This window comes from Podarcis vaucheri (assembly GCF_965113315.1).
Source record: "Podarcis vaucheri genome assembly, chromosome: 7".
NCBI lineage: Eukaryota > Metazoa > Chordata > Lepidosauria > Squamata > Lacertidae > Podarcis > Podarcis vaucheri.
In genome coordinates this window covers 18,770,859-18,785,403 of record NC_138765.1, presented here as the reverse complement: position 1 = coordinate 18,785,403, position 14,545 = coordinate 18,770,859, and the positions used below count along the sequence as shown (strand labels likewise).

Below are 14,545 nucleotides of genomic sequence, written 5' to 3'. Positions count from 1 at the left end.
GGTCATGTACCACCTATAGATCATTTTCATCACATTTTCCTTTAAGGCATTACATGCCGTAAATTTAATACCGGTGTTCCACAACCTTTCCCAGTCAGCAAACATAATGTTATGACCAATGTCCTGTGCCCATTTAATCATAGCTGGTTTAACTGTTTCATCTTGTGTATTCCATTTCAACAGCAAGTTATACATTCTTGACAAATTCATAGTATTGGGTTCTAACAATTCTGTCTCAAGTTTTGATTTTTCCACCTGGAAGCCAATTTTCCTGTCTTGTTTATAAACCTCCATTATTTGATAATAGTGGAGCCAATCTTGTACTTTGGGTTTTAGTTTTTCATGGCTCTTTAATTTCAATTTCTCTCCATCCTGTTCCAAAATCTCACAATATTTTGGCCATCTGACCTCCATATTGACTTTCTTATGTGCCTTAGCCTCTAAAGGTGACAACCATCTAGGGGTTTTGTTTTCCAACAGATCTTTATATCTCATCCAAACATTAAACAACGCTTTCCTAACAATGTGATTTTTAAAGGCACTATGCACTTTGATTTTGTCATACCATAAATATGCATGCCAACCAAATGCGTTATTGAAACCTTCTAAATCCAAGATATCTGTATTCTCGAGGAGCATCCACTCTTTCAGCCAGCAAAACGCTGCTGCTTCATAGTACAATTTTAATTCCGGCAGGGCAAATCCCCCTCTTTCTTTTGCATCTGTTAGTATTTTAAATTTTATTCTGGGCTTTTTGCCCTGCCAGACAAATTTCGCAATATCTTTCTGCCACCTCTTGAAACAGTCCATCTTATCAATAATCTGCAAAGTTTGAAACAAAAACAATATTCTAGGCAATACATTCATCTTAATCACTGCAATTCGGCCTAACATTGACAATCTCAAATTTGACCATATTTCTAGATCTTTTTTAATTTCTGACCAGCATTTTTCATAGTTGTCCTTATACAAGTTCAAATTTTTAGATGTTAAATTTACCCCTAGATATTTCACCTTCTTGACCACCGTCAAACCTGTCTCTTCTTGAAACTTATTCTTCTCCATATCTGTTAAGTTTTTCCCTAAGACTTTAGTTTTTTGTTTGTTCAATTTAAATCCAGCTACCTGTCCAAATTGTTGGATTATTTCCAACACTCTTTTCGTACTAGTGTTTGGCTCTTGCAAAGTCAATACAAGATCATCTGCGAACGCTCTTAACTTGTAATGTTTAGCTCCGACCTTTACGCCTTTAACCTGCTGGTCCTCTCTAATCATATTCAGCAGCACCTCCAGAACCGAAATAAAAAGCAATGGGGAAATTGGGCACCCCTGTCGTGTTCCTTTTTCTATCTTAAGTTCCTCAGTTATTACATTATTTACAATCAACTTAGTTTTTTGTTCAGAATATATTGCACCCATACCATTCTCAAAACCTTGCCCTACCCCCATCCCATGAAGATTCTTTTTCATAAAACTCCAAGAAATATTGTCAAAGGCTTTCTCCGCATCCACAAATATCAAAACTGCTTTAGTATTTATGTTCACCTCTAGTTTTTCCAAAATGTCTATTATATTCCTAACATTGTCTGAAAGGTGTCTCTTTGGGAGAAAGCCTGCTTGGTCTCTGTGAATCTTCTCCATCAATACTCTTTTAAATCTTTTTGCTAAAATGTCTGCAAAAATTTTGTAATCCACATTAAGTAATGAAATTGGGCGGTAGTTCTTCAGTTGAGTCTTTTCAGTCTCTGTCTTTGGTATGAGTGAGATATATGCTTCTTTCCATGATTCAGGTGCCCTTTTTCCCTCTAAGATCTCATTACAAACTTCCAGGACAGCTAGACATATAAAGGGCCCCATTACCTTCAGTAACTTAGAGCCTCATCAAACCTAAATCCAGCCTTGGGTCATTCTGGGTACCCTGTTTTGAAGTGGGAGAATCTATCCCAAGACCCATTGCAGAATCTTTGTAACTCCTGAGTAGTTGCCGCAATACCCAGTCCCTGTTCATTGCTCATGTTACCACAAACATCTTCCCATGCTGCTCCAATATTGCCCCTTCCCACTAAACATTTACTGTTTTATCTTTTTGTAAAATGCTTTGTGGTTTTTAACAAATGGTGTATAAATTTTATGGGCTGTCTGAATATATAAATAAAATCACTTTTAAAAATCAGCTCTGTAAGCAGCATTTTAATGTGTGCTATCCCCTAAATTTAATACCAGCTGTCCAGATCTTGCTGTCCTGAGACAACTACCTCACTGCTTCTCAGGTGTGGACCAGCCCTGACCAAGAGAGAAGGAAACAACTGGAAAAGGGAAAGAACTGGCAGACAAGCAGAATGGAAAACAGCTGAATTGGTGACTCTGATCACATGGGAGTTCCTTTGTGACTTAGCTCTGGTTCCCCCTTTGAGAGATGTTCAAATGCCCCTGGATATGGTCCAACAGTTAAGAACGAGGTCAGAGTCCTCCTGGATCAGAGACCTGGGATGTAGCTGTGTTTTTCGTTCCCTTTCATGTGTTTTTCTCCTTCACAGTCATCTTTTCTTTTCCCTCAGCTGGAATGAAACAATAAGGACATAAGAACTGATGTGGTGGGGAAGACCAAGGCTCATTCTCTTATCTTTGGAGCTGAGATGTCCTGGGTGATGCAGACTCTATTGGGCAGTTGAATATGCATGTGTACTCCATCTGTTTCCCTCCTTCCCACCCTCTCTGCGGTCCCGGGCACTGGCAATCCGTGCTATGCAACTGGCCCCACATACGGCATGTTGCAACATTCCAATCTGGAAGATACCAGAGCAATGGAGTACAGTGCCCTAAGTTATCTCTGTCCAAGGGAGCCTGTAGATGAGGGAACAAATGTAACTGGAAATATTAGGCCCTCACAGCCACTAAGGCTACCTGAGCCTCCAGTGCCAGTGTTGGCTTTAGAAGAAGGTTCAAGCCTGTTCTTTCAAGACAAGTGCAGTCCCATCTAGAACAGGCCATTTCTTTATTTCCCAGACTTGAGAACACATAAAACATTTGTCTTTTAAGGATTTAGCATATTTGCTGTGGCCCAGAGTTAGGAGAGTAGGCTTGTTTTGCATAAATAAGCTCTTAGCTTCAATTCCTGGCATCTAGTGAGGAAGTGAATCTCTATCAACAGTTTATCAGGGCTGGAACTGAACTTGAGCAGCATCAGAAGCAACGGCTATTTTGTATTTTGATACTGTGTTGCCATTATGCAAAACTATGGTGCAGCCACATTTAGAACATTGTGGTCAGGGCCGGATTGAGGTTTCATGAGGCCCTAAACTACTGAAGGTAATGGGGCCCTTTATATGCCCACCTGTCCTTTGTCAACAACAAATTGTCTCTGTTTTTTGTGTTGAATATATGCTATATGGTAATTTATGGAACTAATAGGTATCTAAAGCCATTTGCCCATAACAGTCCATGCAGAATGTAGGCACCCTATATATAGAAATTAGTAAACCAGTGATATTAGGGAGCAGGCTAACAGGCGGGGCCCATTACTTACATCATAGGAGACTACACAACACAAAACACTGCTGCTGTATGTAGGTTTAATTTTATTTGGTGTTTTTTTATCTTATATTTTGGAAATGTGCATCCAGTTGTTTCTCCTTTAAATTTTTTGGGAGGCCCCCAAGAGAGTGGGGCCCTAAGCTATAGCTTGTTTAGCTTACATGTAAATCCAGCGCGGACTGTGGTACACTTCTGGTCACGTCACCTCAGGAAAGATCATGCAGAGTTGAAAAGAGGAACCAGAATGATGAAGCGGTTTTGAGAAAAGATGAGTAAGAAGGGATCTGATGTAAGTTTAAAAAAATTAATGTGACATAGAGAAAAGTGGGAAAGGGAAAGCTTGTCTCTCACTCACATAGCACTACAACTTGTGGACATGCCTGGATAGCTCAGTTGGCCAGAGCATGGTGCTGATAACGCCAAGGTTGCAGGTTCGATCTCCATATGGGATGGCTACATATTCCTGAATTGCAAGAGGTTGAACTAGACCAGGGGTCAGCAAACTTTTTCAGCAGGGGACCGTTCCACGGTCCCTCAGACCTGGGAGGGGGGGCGGACTAAATTTTGAAAAGAAAAGAAAAATGAAGGAATTCCTATGCCCCACAAATAACCCGGAGATGCATTTTAAATAAAAGCACACATTCTGCTCATGTAAAAACGTCAGGCAGGCCCCACAAATAATCCAGAGATGCATTTTAAATTTTAGATTTTGGAACGCAGAAATAAAGAAAACCATAAAATCATCAATTCCAGCACGTGGGGGGGGGCACCTAAATTATATAATTTGGTATCTGTATTAGTAATTGTATTATATATTGGTATTGTTATAATGAGGCTATTATTGGATTGTAGTTGAAAAATAATAAAAATTATCATCAGAAAAAGATAGAAGAAATTATTTTATGCAGAACATAGTTAAACTATGGAACTCTCTCTCATGGGAAGCTGTAGTGGCACACCCTAAGAGGGTCAAACCCTTTACTGTCAAGGGTTTTTGTTTTGCTTTTGTCTGAGTTTACTGTTTGTGCTTCAGGGATAAGAGTCAGCAAGACGTGGGGCTACCTGGGATGTAACATCCCTCAAACCACCCCATCAATGACTTCTGGAACAGGTGTTGAGTTGAGTGATTTATAATAATAATAATAATAATAATAATAATAATAATAATAATAATAATAATATCTTTATTGTCATTGCCCCCTCTCGGGGACAACGAAATTACTTGGCTGCTCCATCCACCCAGGTAGGGCACTCCACACAAAATCAAAACAACTATAAAAACACTAATTAAAACAATACAGTATAAAACAGCAAGGAAGATTAGATGACTTTCAAAGTCCAGGCTTCCCATTCAGGGCCGAGATCGCTCTGGGGAAGAAGCTGTTCTTAAGACGGCTCGTTCTTGTCTTCACCGTCCTGTATCTCCGTCCCGACGGCAGGAGCTCGAAGAGACAGTGACCAGGATGCGATGGATCTTTTAATATGTCCAGTGCCTTCCTATGGCACCTTGTGACATAAATCTGCTCTAAGGTGGAGAGTGGGCAGCCAACAATGCTCTCTGCTGCCTTAACAACTCTGCACAGCCCCAACCTGTCCCGGGTAGTACAGCTTCCATACCACACACATAAGCCATAAGTGAGCACGCTCTCAATGGCACAGTGATAGAAGGCAAGCAGCAGTTTCTGCGGAAGATGATTTTTCCTTAGAATTCTCAAAATGATCACGGTAGCATTAAAAACACCCACAAATATTGCAATCCCTATAATATCAACCACAAAAGTATATAAAGCAAACAGCAACAAACCCATCAAAACAATAGAATTCAAAGAAGTCATAGTAACTCGTAGTATTGCCAGAATACTTCCTAATCACATGGGAGGATTAAGATTCCAGCATTCCATGGGGTTGGGGTTGGACTAGATGACCCTCCAGGTTCTTTCTGGTTTTAAAATTCTGTGATTCTAGGCTAGCCAGCTCATGGCTACTAAGGGTCTAAGCAGGGGTCAGCAAACTTTTTCAGCAGGGGGCCGGTCCACTGTCCCTCAGACCTTGTGGGGGGCCGGATTATATTTTGAATTTTTTTTTGAAATGAACGAATTCCTATGCTCCACAAATAACCCAGAGATGCATTTTAAATAAAAGGACACATTCTATTCATGTAAAAACACGCTGATTACGGGACCATCCGTGGGCCGGATTGAGAAGGCAATTGGGGCAGATTCTGGGCCTTAGTTTGCCTACCCATGGTCTAAAGTATGTTGGGAATAATTCAGATGGAAATTCCCAGGTGTCAAAAAAGGTTATTTATGTATGCCACTACTGCAGACCATGTTTTGTTAGCCCCAAAATGGAAACGAGTGAGCTCCCAACTAAAGAAGAATGGCAACTTAAGCTGATGGACTATGTACAGCTTGCAGACTTAACATATAAGGATAAGAGAACAGGAAGAACATACATTTAGAGAAGATTGGGAAATGCTGGAAGATTGGCATATATGGGGGGAAATTGTGTACACCTGAAAACATTGGCAGAATTGAGATAGTTTCAACAGCATAGATAAGTTTTGATGGATGTAACAATGGACTACCGAATGGTTTAGTTTATGTAAAATATTCAGGGATTTATGATATGCAGAATGAACCATGGAAAGACAAGAAGGGAAGTCACTGATATCTTGAGGATGTTTATATGAGTCTTCTAAATTGTAAAAAAGAAAATTTAACAAAAATTATATATAAAAAATAAAGTATCTAAATCTTCCGGATGGGGTCTAAACTTCAGTGGAGGCCCTGACCAGTCAGGTGCTATGTACTTCCCAGTTGGAGTCGCTCTGTTGTTATTCCCTGGAACTCCCAGTCACTGAATGGGGGTAGTATCTTATCTTGCTTGTGTTACATTATTCCGCTTTAAAACTGTTTCACTGCTTTTCATTTTGCATTACACCCGCTACTTAATAAAAGCACTGAACTTCTCTCCACTGGTGTCGTTATTGCTGCTGAATTCAAAAGAACCCTTGTCTTTGGCTTGTCATAACATCTATATTCTTTTGTTTCCTTTTTATTATTTCCTATTAAGATCCTGCCTCGTGCTTATTTTGTTTACTCTGCTTGAAAGGACATGGTCCTAGTGAGAAAGGACCCAAAGAAATGATCTTGCTTGTTTCCCAAATTCTAAGTTTCTCTTTCTAGCATTTATGCAGAACCTATCCTTCTTATAGGAGAAGTTTATTAAATTCTGCTGACAACATCAGATTGCTGTCCTAATCTTTACATAAAGTATTAAGGAAGTTTTAGCTGTGGCTTCCAGGACACGTCTGAGATAAGAACTAGTACCAGGGTCAAGAAAATTAATTGAGGGGTATATTTTATACTAGCTCTTCTGGTGTCATGATCTACAGAAATGAACCACACCAAAAATTCAGATTGACACACGCTATTACACATGGACCAGCCCTATTTTAAAATTAGGGGTTCCCTCCCTGATCACTGAAAAAATGTTGTTTTCATGGCTGCATGGATTTCACTGGAAAATGGAAAGAAGAGATGGAAAGAGGATAAAGTTCCTACCAGAGAAGAATGGCAGATGAAGCTAATGGATTATGCTGAAATGGCTAAAATGGCCAGAAGAATCAGAAATCAGGAAGACCAAAATTTTAAAAAAGAATGGGGGAAATTGATAACATATCTTAAAGACCATTATAATTAGTTAAAATCGTTAGTAGGGTTGGAATATCCCTTGTAGTCTAAGACTGAATTCTGGATATAATGGAAGAGGTAAAGGTTTGGATTATCATAAAAGATGCAGGAGGAACTGATTAATAATAGGACCCACAAAGGGGAGGATGGAAGTCCAGGAGATTCCTTGGAATCTTGTTTTTGCTTGATATAGCTCTGCAAATTTTTAAGTTGAAAAACCAAATAAATATAAACCAAATAAATGGAGACTCCATTTCCTCAGGGTCTTGTGAAAGAGGAATGTTAAACAACAATTGATGAACTCCTTTTACCGGTCCACAATAGAAAGTGTCCTTTCATATTGTATCACAGTGTGGTATGCTGGCCTGACAGCCATGGACAGAAAGTCTCTACAGAGGGTGGTGAATACAGCACATGATAACATGGGCTGTCCCTTGAGTCCGCTAGATGACATCTCAAGGGATCGTTGCCTTAGGAGAGCAAAAAAATTTATCAGGCATGACTCACACCCCGGCCATCACCTCTTTAATCTTCCAGCCTTGGGCAGGAGATACAGAAGTATAATCAGCCGTACCAACAGGCTAAAAAATAGCTTCTATCTGTGGGCTATTAGGCTGTTGAATGGAAAATAACATAGGGAAATTGATTTGCAAGGTGGTGTGTTGTTCGATAAGAGATTGAGTGTTTGTGGGGGGAGGCTTGTACAATGGTTGTACAATGACAATAAAGGTATTATTATTATTATTATTAAGCGCTCGCTTTGGGAAGGAGGTAGGAGGGTTCTGGGACCCTGCCAGAGCCTTGTGCCTCCTTCCCAAAGCTCATCTTAAGCCAGTGCCATGAGGGCTGGCGGGAGGGCATCAAATGTTGGCCTCACAACAGGGTGACATATTACCAAGGCGGTTGGGTGGGGGGGGGGAGGAAGAAAGAAATGCTGCTTCTCCTCCCCACTCTCCTCCTGATTATACCGCAGAGAGCAGGATTGAACCTTGGTGAGAGGAGAGTTCAGTCCTACAGGTAACACACCAGCAAAGTAGACCCTTTAGAAGTGGCCACCTTCTCCTCCTTCCTCCACCTTGGCTCATTTGCCCTGCCTTTTGACAGCGCTGGATCACTCTGGGTGGGACAGCTTGTGGTGAACTGGGGCTAGGCTTTCTCCAGATCCACTGTATCGTCCTAATTAAAAAAGATAAAGACCCCTGACAGTTAAGTCCAGTCATAGACCACACTGGGGTTGCGGCGCTCATCTTGCTTTACAGGCCGAGGGAGCCGGCGTTTGTCCACAGACAGCTTTCTGGGGCACGTGGCCAGCATGACTAAGCCACTTCTGGTGCAATGGAACACTGTGACGGAAGCCAGAGCGCACGGAAATGCTGTTTACCTTCCCACCTGATCTGTACCTATTTATCTTCTTGCACTGATGTGCTTTCGAACTGCTAGGCTGGCAGGAGCTGGGACTGAGCAATGGGAGCTCACCCCGTCGCGGGGATTCAAAGCGCCGACCTTCTGATCGGCAAGCCCAAGAGGCTCAGTGGTTTTTAGACCACAGCACCACCCGCATCCCTATCGTCCTAATTATTAATGAACTAATGCCAAGATTTCCTTGAACAATGTGATAATTGCTTTTCTCGTCCTTCCCTCCGTTCTGAAAAAAAAAATTGTTCTGTATTACAGCATTTCTATATATTTTATATTCAGACTTTTGCTGAAAAGGTTTGCTCATAGCAAAACAGCTTGCACACTTTATCTTTTTATAGCTTTGTGTGGCCTATCATTCTGTAGTTCTGTTATAAACATATTTAAAAACATGGAATAACCTCACTTGACTTCCTTATAGAGAAACATTTATGTATATATTTTGCAAACACAGCAATCCTATGTGACATAATATGATTCCCTTCATTATGCAATATTAAGAGTTCCAACAAGATGCTTACAGTGCAGTTGACTGCAGTATTTGGAGATCTAACAACCAGCTTATGTATGAAATTGCACATGAATCAGAGCACTGGTGGCTAAGCAACCTGTAAAAACCCAAGAATTACCTAATTGCCCCCTTTTCTCCACTTCCCACTGCGGCTTTCCGGGACAAAAACTGAACGGTGTGTCCTGTACTTAGTTTTCGCATTCAATTTTTACTGAATTGCACAACAATGTAAACCATCTTCCTCTTTCCTCTTTCTGCTTCTTCCTCCTGTTTCCTGCAATATTAAAGCGTGCTGCTTTAGCAGAATCCGGCCACATTTCCAGAGTACAGATAGAAGTCAGAGACACGGCAGAACTCATCATCCTCGTGTGTAACGTAAGTACATCAAGGTGGGGCAGGAGGGTTGTCATCTTCCGTTTTCCTGATGGGGAGACAGTCTTAGAATAGATGCACAACAGGAGAAATTTATTAAGTGCGACTTCACTCATCACTGCATCCCCTTCAGGGGGGATACTGCCTCTGTCCCAAAAGCAGCTGTTAAAAAAAGCACAGGTTGGGGAAAGAGAGAGAGAAAGGGAGCAGTAACAGTTCTACACAGAGAGGAGAGTAAAGGCTGGAGGACCCAAGGCATGTAGCTCAACTTTGGAGAAGAACAGCTCTGTCTCTTCCTGACCCCGGTAGATTCCACTAGTTAAACCCATTCCCTTCTCTTTCCACATTGATCTGCAATTTTCTAAAGGTCCTCAGAGAAAACACATTCACGTACATATTTTTGAAAGCATTTCCTCACAGAATAAGGCATGGGCAGAATTTTTTTCTCTTAAAATGATTACTTTTAAATTTTTTATGCGTTTTGGTGGGATTTGGTATTTTCTTGAGGTGGCAGCCGGATTGCAAAAATCAGAAGTAACGACGCCCCTTTCCAAGGCATCAACTCAGGAGGTGCAGAGCTGGCCAGTTGCTATTGGAACTGACAAATAGCAAACGACTCTAGCGTCTGCACCCTAAATCACATCCATTTCTGCTTCTAGTCTCTCTTGAGTTAGACCCTTAGCACCAAGGCTATCCTAATGTGTGAGGGAATAGGACTCTGAATACCAGTTGCTGAGAATCACAAGAGTGCAGTTGTGATCAGGTCCTGCTCTGGTTATCTCCCGCTTGGGCTACTGCAATGCGCTCTACGCGGGGCTACCTTTGAAGGTGACCCAGAAACTACAATTAATCCAGAATGCGGCAGCTAGACTGGTGACTGGGAGCGACTGCCAAGACCTACATTGGCTCCCACAATTCGACGTGTTGGTGCTGACCTTTAAAGCCCTAAATGGCCTCAGCCCAGTATACCTGAAGGAGCATCTCCACGCCCATCGTTCAGCCCAAACACTGAGCAGGGCTGTCTTACCCATAGGTGCTAGGGGTGCAGAGCATCTGGGCTCTGGGCTCTCAGGGGCGCCAGGCTGAGAGCATGGGGCCCGAGAGTTGTCTGGTCTTTATTACACATTTGTTCTGAATGTTCATGGAACTGTTATATGACCATGAACATTCACCCTGGGTTGCTTGTGCAGTAGTTATACACCTTCCTGAGGAGGGGGGGAGGGAAATCATTTGTTCATCCCATATTTTTCTGTGTCTTTTCCTAACCATGAAGAGTCTGTTGCTTTTAATTCAAAAAATAGATTCATTGCACTTAATGCTTTAATTCACTTTAACTGTGCAAACCTAAGTTTCATGTGCTAGAATTCCTCCTGTGAAAGTACTGAGGGGACGAGAGATTCCCAACCCATATTGATGAATGATAAGGGAATGATCTTTTGGATCCTTAATAGCTCTACAAAATAGCTTAGAGCTAGAATTTGTGACATCTTTGGGCTGGAAGAGATTTTCACCAGGGAGAAAGAAGCTGTGTTTTATAAAATGACCCCCTTTATACCACTGTTAAGCTAGAGGAGAAGCCCACCCTGCGCTATGTACTATGAAGGAAACTCTACTCCCCGCCCCCCCCCCCGGAAGGATCTACCTCACCCTCCCAGCTTCATGTTCTTCCACTGTGTAATCTAAACTCAGTTTGTGAAACAGCATTTCGTCATCCTTGGTTATGTTTCCACCTCACACCAAGAAAGAGCTTAAGCTAACCTTCTTGAGGCTTGTGGACATCTGCTTTCACAAGGCAGAAAAAGGGCCTGCCTTTACCAAAAACAGCTTAGCTGGGGGGTTAATTTGATGGGTAAAAAGAAAGAAAACCAAACCACAGGGAGATGTAGAAATGTGGAGCAATTCACTTGGAAGAAGGAAAAATGGAAAAAAAACTGAAATCGACCGATTCACTTGTCTCAAATGCAGAGCCACATTCTCCCCATCCCCTTCCACTCTCCTCCCAATAATAATAAAAAATTCTTTTAGCAGAAGTTAGTAATTGGTTTCACCCTTTTTTTTCTTTTCATTGCCATTTTTACAAGGGATCTGGGCATGGTATCAAGTTAAGTGCAACATCTTTTGGGTGGCTGGAATCTCAGTTGGCATTATGTTTTGCAACACCCCCAGTGGCTCTGCTGGAAAAGAAAGTTAAGAAACAGTTCAAAAGCAGGCAGAGAGTCTCATGGGCATGGCAGCAAGTCTTCTGACATGCCATCATGCCCATGGGTGTCACATTAGGGACCGTTGCCCTAGATCAGGGATGTCCAACCAGTCAACTGCGATCAACAGGCCAATCCCCGGGTGATAACGGGGTAGAAAGAGCATCCGGCCGTGCCCCCTCACTCTGTCCCTCAATCGTGCACGATTGCAAAAATGGAAGATGGAGACATCGCTGCCGGGTTTAGTACCTGGGGAGCATTTTATGGTGCACCCCCCAAAAAAATAGCTCAGCAACTTTGGGTCCCCCCCCCAATAGGTAGATCACTGCTATTCCCCCCCCCCCGGGAGTAGATCACAGTCTCTTAGGAGTTGGAGATCCCTGTCCTATACCATCAACTTGAAGAAGGCAGCTTCTCTTGAAGCAAAGAGTAGAACTAACCTTTTTAAAAACGAACTCTGGAGAATGGATCACAGGCACACAGGAAGTGGTCTTGTACAGAGTCAGACCATATCTAGCTCAGTATTGGCAATGGCTCTCCAGGGTTTTGGGTAGCAGTCGCTACCAACCCAGACGGCTGTATGATCCTATGCCCTTCTAAAATGTGTGGGGTTTGGGGGGCGGCTATTGGGTTGTTGTTTTTGTTATGTATTTTGTGGTTTTATATCTTGATTTTATTCTGTGAATAAATTTATAAATTCAATAAATAAACATAAAAATAAAAACCATCCTAGAAGGGTGGTGACTATAAGGAGGATGACTGAGGGGGCATGGCTGTGAGGTGACATGGCTGCAAGTATCATGAAGGGACCCTATACTTTATTAATTTAGCACTACACTCCTGTGCAAACACCCTTTTGACTGAGCCAGGTTTCCACCAGACACATAGTTGGTGTCTTATAGGGCAAGTGGATGTATCTTGGATAAAATGGCCTGACAGGCGAAACTGGGAAGCGTGGTGAGTCTAATTAGTGCTAGGGACTAGAGGCTACTCTCTCCTTCTCTGGAGACATTTGATTGTCTTCTGTGGGAAATGGATGGATATTAATCTGATCCAGCCAAGGAAAAGGGACCTTGGAGCTCCTCTGGTCCAACCCCTTGCTCAGCTCCTTATGTTCTTCTCAGTCTCTCTCTTTTTCCAGGTAGGAAAAGAAAGAAAACACGACTGCCGAGTCTCTGTTGGAGGGAATGGAGTACACAACTCTACCGCCAGTTTTCACTGTTCCCGACAATGCTTCTAATGCCTCGATTGTCCCCTCTCTGGGGAAGAAGGCCAATGGAGGGACCTATGACTTGTACAAGTGGATCAATATTATAACTATGATCATCTACAGCCTCGCCTTCCTGCTGGGAGTCATCGGTAACGGGCTGGTCATTTTCATCACCGGCTTTCGTATGAAGAAGACGGTCAACACAATTTGGTTCCTCAACTTGGCCATTACTGACTTCACCTTCACCTTCCCTCAGCCCTTGACTGTTGTCTATATTGCCCTGGATGCTCATTGGCCATTTGGCCTGGTGATGTGCAAGCTGATCAGCACTCTTGCTTTCTTCAACCTCTTTGCCAGTGTTTACCTCCTCATGGTCATCAGTATCGACCGATGCATTTCTGTGTGGTGCCCTGTATGGTCTCGGAACCACCGGACCCCCCGGATGGCTTCCTTTGTGTCGCTGGGTGTTTGGATCCTGGCTCTGGTGCTGTGTTCACCCTACTTACATTTCAGGGACACCGCCCCATCCCCCAACGATCAGAATGTGATCAACTGCTTTAACAACTATGGCAAGACCAGGGAGGAAGTGAATCTCAACCGACAAGCTCTCATCATCAGCCGGTTCATCTTTGCCTTCGCCATTCCCTTCAGCGCCATCCTCGTTTGCTACGGGGCCATTGTCCTGAAGCTGAGGAGGGACAGTTTGGCTCAATCGAGCAAGCCCTTCAAAGTCATCACGGCTGTGATTGTGGCCTTTTTCATCTGTTGGTTCCCTTATCACGTCTTCTCTTTCCTCGAGACAAAACTTCTCGTGCAGCCTGAGCTGTTGGGGGTTTTGCGTATTGGCTACCCCTTTGCCTCCGGCTTGACGTTCATCAACAGCTGCCTCAACCCAATCCTGTATGTCTTCATGGGACACGATTTCAAGGAGAAGCTGAAACACTCTCTCTTCTCCGCCTTTGAGAACGCCTTTTCTGAGGACAGCAGCCAGAGCACTTCCAGAACCAAGGACAAGTCCTCGATTGAGTTAGATGCCCAGCCATGAATACTGTTTTTTTTCAATTGTTTTTATTAAAGATTTTCTTGAATTAAAAAAATACATATAGTGTCTCTGTTTTTCCAGCTAAAGCATCCATGACAGATGGCTACCCAACCTCTGCTTAAAAACCTCCAGTGGAGGAGAGTCCACAACCTTTCAAGAGAGACCCTTCCACTGTTGAGCAGCTCTTACTGTCAGAAAGTTCTGATGTTTAGTCAGACTCTCCTTTCTAGTTACTTGAAGCCATTGGTAACTGTGCTGTGCTAAAGGTGCTGAGATGTGTAAGGTGACCCCTATCTTCCTGCCAGAGCTACAATTCCCAGAGCTCCATGTGAAGAGGAATTGATTGTTAAATCAATCTGGCAACTGTAGCTTTGTCAAGGGAAGAGGTGTCTCCTATGAACTCTTAGCACCCTTAAGAAACTACCACCCCCAGGATTTGTGTAAAAGATATACCTGCTGCGTATCTCTCTGTCATTCTTCTGTTAAAGAAATGTTAGGTGTCAATGTAGCTTCCCCTTCCAAGCTAGGTGTGCTTACCTTATAACCAAGATAAGGAATCCTTCTGCC

General features: G+C 42.7%; 1 pseudogene across 1 annotated transcript; it reads left to right on the top strand.

Moving 5' to 3' along the window:
* The first annotated feature begins 9,447 nt into the window (after positions 1 to 9,447).
* LOC309537909 (chemerin-like receptor 1 pseudogene) lies at positions 9,448 to 14,035 on the top strand (annotated as a pseudogene). Its single transcript, XR_014224746.1, has 2 exons — positions 9,448 to 9,531; positions 12,868 to 14,035. The product of XR_014224746.1 is annotated as a chemerin-like receptor 1 pseudogene (transcript).
* The last annotated feature ends 510 nt before the right edge of the window (positions 14,036 to 14,545 follow it).